The sequence below is a fragment of the Octopus bimaculoides genome, chromosome 4 (assembly GCF_046866305.1).
Source record: "Octopus bimaculoides isolate indiv1 chromosome 4, ASM4686630v1, whole genome shotgun sequence".
Taxonomy (NCBI): Eukaryota; Metazoa; Mollusca; class Cephalopoda; order Octopoda; family Octopodidae; genus Octopus; species Octopus bimaculoides.
In genome coordinates this window covers 98,709,164-98,716,491 of record NC_142931.1, presented here as the reverse complement: position 1 = coordinate 98,716,491, position 7,328 = coordinate 98,709,164, and the positions used below count along the sequence as shown (strand labels likewise).

At 32.4% G+C, this 7,328-nt stretch overlaps 1 long non-coding RNA gene across 1 annotated transcript in view; it reads right to left on the bottom strand.

Annotated features, from left to right (window-relative positions):
* Window positions 1–447: 447 nt before the first annotated feature.
* The window catches only part of LOC149136163 (uncharacterized), a 40,372-nt gene continuing 33,491 nt past the window's right edge, over window positions 448–7,328 (bottom strand). The window contains exon 2 of the long non-coding RNA XR_016241620.1: window positions 448–1,410. This is a non-coding gene — a long non-coding RNA (uncharacterized LOC149136163). The remainder of the gene's footprint in view (window positions 1,411–7,328) is intronic.

The window sequence follows — 7,328 nt, the reverse complement described above, 5'->3', positions numbered from 1 at the left end:
CCTATTTAGTACTGTGGATGTTTCATTTATGAAAATGTACTCCTGTATTTGATGAGGGTTGGGTCCTTTCGGTGCTTGAATAAAATGCGGATGTCAAGTTGACCCAGGTTGCCTCCATATTGGTCCTTGGCATGTTGGTAGAGTATGTTTGACTGTTTTTTGTCGTCATATTGTCTCAAATGTCCATTTAGTCTTTCCACAATGCTCCTAGATGTCTCTCCTATGTATGTCATGTTCATGTCTTTACAAGCACCTTCTATGTATCTTATATATATATATATACATATACATATATATATATAATACAAAAAAGGACAACAAAATATCCAGACAGACGATACAAGGAAAACAAGGTCGGAAAAAAACAGAGAAATGTTACACAAATACAAATAACAGGACATAACAACAGGTGTCTTTCGATTAAGGACGAATTAAATTAAGCTGGCGTGTGTGACATATATTCCTTTATTCTTTTTTTCTTTCATATGTTTCAGCCTTGAGGCTGTGGTGATGCTTGGGCACTGCCAGTGAATACTGTCAACAACTAATGAAACTGGAGGAAGCAATCAATAAAAAACGTCCAGAATTGGCAAATTGTAAAGGAATCGTGTTCCACCATCATAACATTAGACCACACACGTCTTTGCTAACTCATGAAAAGTTATTGGAGCTTGGTTAAGAAGTGATGTCACATCCACCATATATCCTTGACCTTGCACCATCAGATTACCATTTATTTCGAAGTTTGCAAAATTCTTTGAATGATAAAACTTTCAATAATGATGATGACCTGAAATCGCACTTGTTTCAGTTTTTGGCTAATAAAGACCACAAGTTCTATGAGCAAGGAATCATGAACTTGCCAGAAAGATGGCAAAGGTCATCGAACAAAATGGAAAATATATAATTGTTTCTCAACTTTATGCCTCTTGTAATATATAGATTTTTCCGTTTTTCAATATTAATATGTATATGTATAACTCTCTATGACTTTTTTCTGCTAGTGAAATGTTTGCATTATATTCTACTAGACGCACGTGGCATTGTTTACATTATACTTCGTCTCGACCTGTTACTATTTCTTTAAACATATCTGTTCGTTTGAGTTTTATTCTTATATTCTAGTTTACTGCACATATTGACTTGGTAGGCGGATTTGGTAGACGTAAACTGAAAGAAGACCATCGTATATAATATGTGTATGTGTGTGTGTATGTGTGTGTGTATGTTTGTGGGTCTGTGTTTGTCCTCCCATCATCGCTTAACAACTGATGTTGGTATGTTTACGTCCCCGTAACTTAGCGGTTCGGGAAAAGACCGATAGAATAAGTACTAGACTTACTTAGAATAAGTGCTGGGGTAGATGTGTTCGACTAAAGGTGGTACTCCAGCATGTCCTCTGTCAAATGACTGAAACAAATAAAAAAAAGAATTGATAATATGTATGTATGTATATATATATATATATATATATATATATATATATATATATATATATATATATATATATATATATACACACACATATAGGCACAGAAGTTGCTGTGCGGTAAGTAGCTTGCTTACCAACCACATGGTTCCAGATTCAGTCCCACTGCGTGGCACCTTGAGCAAGTGCCTTCTACTATAGCCTCGGGCCGACCAAAGTCTTATAAGTGGATTTGGTAGACGGAAACTGAAAGAAGCCCGTCGTATACATATATATGTGTGTATGTGTGTGTTTATGTTTGTGTGTGAGTGTCACCCAACATCGCTTGAAAACCGATGCTGGCGTGTTTACGTCCCCGTAACTTAACGGTTCGGCAAATGAGACCGATAGAATAAGTACTAGATTTACAAAGAATAAGTCCTGGGATCGATTTGCTCGACTAAAGGCGGTGCTCCAGCATGGGCGCAGTCAAAATGATTGAAGCAAGTAAAAGAATAAAAGAATATATATATATATATACAGAGTGTGATGGGTAAATTGTCACTATTCTATATTTTTTATTTCGCGCATGCGCTTTTTGTTTTTGATTTTGCGGACTATACTGTATAGTAGGGTCAGTTGAGCACCGTGTGTGAGAAAAAGAGAACCACGGCTCAATTCACTCTGCCAGAAATTTGGAAACGACATGCTGTACTGCTTGGCTTTCGGGCCAGAAGCTCCAATACAAACATTTCTGAGTGTTTGGGCATCAATCTGCGTACAGTGCAGAGGATTGGGAAAGAGTTGGATGAGTCTAATGATGATTACGAAGGTACGGCAGCACGGAAAACTCACTCCGATTGTTCATTTTTTATTAGTTCTTATTATACTTTTAAGTATATGTGTATGATATGTCTTCTCTGTGTGTGCATGTATGTATGTATGTGTGCCTGTCTGGGTATGTTTATGCACTTGTATCCATGTTTATATATGTATGTATATAAATATGTGTGTGTGCATTTTTCTGTGTATGTATATGTATACAGATATATATATATATGTATATATATGTATGTATGTATGTATGTATATGTATATATATAAATATATTTGCATATAGGTGTGTATGTATGTATGTATGTGTATACCTGTATGTATTTGTGTTTGCGCATGAATGTACGTTTATGTCTATATGTGTATATGCTTGTATATGTAAGTCTGTATTTATGTATGTATGTGTGTGTATATGTATGTGCGTATAAATGAGTGTATGTGTAAATTCGCATATGTGTATATATATGTGTGTGTATGTATATGTATATGTGTGCGTGCGTATGCATATATATATGTATGTACGTGTATATATATATATATATATGTGCGTGTGTCTTTGTATGTGTAATATAAGGACACAAGAAATGTGTCAAGGCCGACAGGAAGCGGTCTAGCTTCCTAGAGATAAATAGCAGCAGTATGATTCCCTTATTGGGACTGTCACATTAAGTTGACAGTATACAACTGCTTTATCGTAACACTGCTGCTTAATTCTCTCTGTAAGATTTACAATTAGATCATTTCTAATTTTTGTAATCAGTGAATGTGTTTTCACTAGAAATATATATATTTGCGAGAGGTTGACAGATTTCTTCAGACAGCTGGTTTTGCTACTTCAGGCTGATGACAAGCAATGATTCAGAAACATGTCCCTGAATGGAGACTAGGCTTGGTGGGGGTGTTTGTCTCCCCCTCGCAAATATAAGGACACAGGAAATGTGTCAAGGCTGTACATTTTTACTTAAATATTGTACATTTTTACTTAAATATTGTATCATTTTCAAACCTAGTCTTGTCTCTCAGCTTTATGCCTCTTGTAATATATATATTTGTTTCGTTTTTCAATATTAATATGTATACGTATAACTCTCTATGACTTTTTTTCTACCAGTGAAATGGTTGTGCTATATTCTACTAGAAACAGGTGGCTTTGTTTACATTATACTTCGTCTCGACCTGTTACTATTTCTTTAAACATATCCGTTCGCTAGATTTTTATTTTTATATTATAGTTTACTGCACATATAGACTTGCATACACAATGACATGTCTTTCTTTTTCTTTTTCGTCTCTCTCACTATTATTATTATTATTCCCTTTTACAACTTACTTGTAAATATCTGATTTTTCCCTATTACCCCATCTGTATTCTCCCTTATTGTATCTTATTTTATTTCATTTTATTTTTTATTAAACATTTTTGATGTTCTTCCAAAAATTCCTCACACTGATTAGAATGATAATGCATAAATTTAATTATAATTACAATACAGTTCTATATAATTACTATACAGTTTTATATCCGTCAAATGTAAATAATAATTACTATGTTTATAACTTTCATCTTACATAGTTGTATTGTCTTCCGAAACGAGCGTATGTATTGAATCCAATTTTCTATTAAATCTAATTTTGATCCAACATCTTTTTTCTCCATTTTTTATACTTGTTGATGATATATTTATACTTATAACGAAAATTTTCAACTATATATATGTATGTATATAGCAAACTTGATCCACTTCCGCCGGTTCATCTCAGAAATTATCGGCTTCTTTCGAGCGATCCGGTCGAACAGTCCAAATTCTTTTAGGCGGTTTCTGACAGTTTGTGGTGTAAAGCTAATGTCAGTTTCATCAGATAATTGCTTGCAAATGTCCACTGCCGTTAGCATTCGGTTATCTTCAGAGAGCCTATGAATTCGCCGATCCATCTGTACTGTTGTGTTTCTCGGAGTGCCCGTTCTTTGCCAATCTTTGTATTGGCCAGTAGCTTGGTAAAGCTTCTATGCTTGAATACTAGCCGTTTTGCTGCATCCTAATTGCTTGCCAATGTTCATGAAGGATACATAGCGAATCATGAATCGACATTTAGGGCGCAAAATAAAATGATTAGTACATGATTATCAAGCAAAATATGGCAATTGAAAAGAAATAAAGTTAACTACACAATTAAATGGAAGATTTTAGTACACGCACCAAGTTACAAAATTAATGATAAATTCTGTAGATTATCCTTAGAAGAAAACTATAAAATATAAAAAGAAAAGGAAACCTTATTAACACGAGAAATGAAAAAGTATTTTCATGTAAACACATAAATAAGTATCTATTTATTAAACTTAAGTGAGGTATAAATGAGATTTCATGTCAGTTAAAAATTAAAATCTTATATACATGAATATCTTAAATCAATAGCTGAAAATAGGCATTATAGTAGAAGTATATTAAGTAACAAGAGCACTATAATGGCTACTTAGAAAAGTCTAACAAATTATACCCGAGTAATATTGATTATAACTATGTGTGTATATATATGAATATATTGAACAGGAGAGAGTATATATATATATATATATATATATATATATATATATATATATATATATATATATATGCATGTATGTATTATGTATGGACATGTGAATATATACAATATGTATACAGGTGTATTCACCTATGAGTATGTATATGGATTTAGGTGTATGCGTGTGTATATGTGAACGTATTGGCTATATATATGTACATTTTTCTGTATATGTGAATATATAAGTATAAAACGTACTTTTATATAGAAAGTATAATATAAAATATCTATATGGTTTGAGTATATTATAAGTATCTGAATGTTAATATCTGTGGGGCAAAATAATATATGTCATTATATAAAGATAAAATTAATGAATAAAGAAATAATCCATCTTATAGGATCACAATAATTAATATTAATATATGTAAGTGAAGAAGAAATGCTTTCCATTACATTATGATTTGTGGGCTATGTAGTATACAAATTTAATGATATACGTTTTGTGTTGTATTGTTTAATGTAATTATGTATTGTATTATTATGTAAGATAGATGTATATATATGTATGTGTATTTGATACATATAGGTGCGCAAAAGCTTACTGGGGCAATATGATATACACATATTTTTGAGAGTGAGATCGAATATATGACTGCATATTCTAGTGTTTATATATCAAGAATTTAGTGCTGGTCAATAAGCACATACGTACATGGATCTATATGTGAAAAGATATGTAGGTATGAGCATATATAAAAGATATCTGTATATATATATATATATATATATATATATATATATATATATATGTATATATATATATATATATGGGGAGAATATATATGTATGTATTAAAAATCATATATACGTGAGTGTATATATATACATACATACATACATACATACATACATGCATACATACATACACACATACATACATATGTATCTTATCTATAGAAGGCATATTTTCTCTGTGTGTGTGTATGTTTAAAATTCATACATTTACACTATTCCAAATTTCTTGGATTAAAGAATCGGAATTAATATTCTAAATATAATTTGTTAGGTAACTGCGTCATTTTTTCACTCAAAATAATTCCTAATAACGAATAAAATCCATAAAACTAGACAAGTAAACATTTTCCCTCCTAATAAAATCTAATTTCCTTTTTCTACTTCCTTTACAAATCCTTTCAACTCCTACTTTCTCTTATGAACCTTTACCAACAATCCAACAACAAATACAAAAAGAAAGGAAAGAGAAATACTGACGGTAACAGAAAACTATTTCAATATCAAAACTGAAACAATCACATTTTGATAGTGTAATGACAGATAGTTTCACTTTAATGGTTTCATTTTTCATACTACATACATATATACATACATACCTCATTTTAATTGGCGGAAATTGTAAGTTATTTCTAACTCGTCCTTCACCATGATAACAACAACAAAAATAGTGACGCATCGTTTTCAAATACGATCGACAAACATTTATTCCCTACAAACTGTGAGTTTTTTTGAAAATCTTTTCGTAAATCTTGAGATTAACACCCGCACGATTACCTACCTAACCCTAACTCTGACCCTAAAACCCTAGCTCTAAAACTGTAGTGAAAATCGTACGGGTGTTAATCTGAAAATTTAACAATCTTTTTTAAAACACTTTTACTTACTAACATTTTTTTTATTTAGTGTGTGTGTGTGTGTTGCCCATATATATATACACTTAAGACTTAGTTGTGGGTTGGGACTTTAATCGGCAAAGGTCATTATTATTATTATTATTTTAAATTTTTCCCACAAGGGAGGCTTCGGGCAGGTGGAGAATAGTCGATTATATCGACCCCTGTGTTCAACTGGTACTTATTTTTTAGACCCCGAAAGGATGAAAGTCAAAGTCGACTTCGGCGGAATTTGAACTCAGAACGTAGAGATGGGCAAAATTCCGTTTACTTTGTGTGATTTAAGGGAGATTTGGCTGTTGTTTCTAGCAACTTTAATATTTCTTCCCTTCTACCGACCCTACCATCTGTTATAACTTTTGTTGTTCTCTTTAATATGTACATAGATTATGCCTCCAAACAAGACAGCTTGCTGGGGAAAGAAAGCAACCGGTTTAAAAAGACAGCAACAGACTGCAGCAATTCACCACATTCCAGAAGCTACTTTGAGCATAATGCAAAATGGTGCATCAACATCTACTGCCCAATCTGATAGAATTCTGGCAGAACTGTGTAGCAACAGATCGCCAGCAATTGCTTCATCAGAAATTTCCGTTCTACCTCCTGCGAAAAGGAATTACCCTGCTATGTGTAATCAAGGCAGCGCAAAAAGTTGTTTTGCACAAGCATTTCTATAGCCAATTAGACGGATGAAATTTACGTACACTTAATAATGTTACGCAAAACAGCCTTCAAACTTTCCCTATTAATTTCATCGTCTTTTGAATTATAAACAGGTTTTTTTCACTGTAAGGTTTTCTTTTTTAGTTGATTTTCACCTACCAAGACTTATCGTAGATGGCGTAATAAGTCACACCCGGACAACGTCG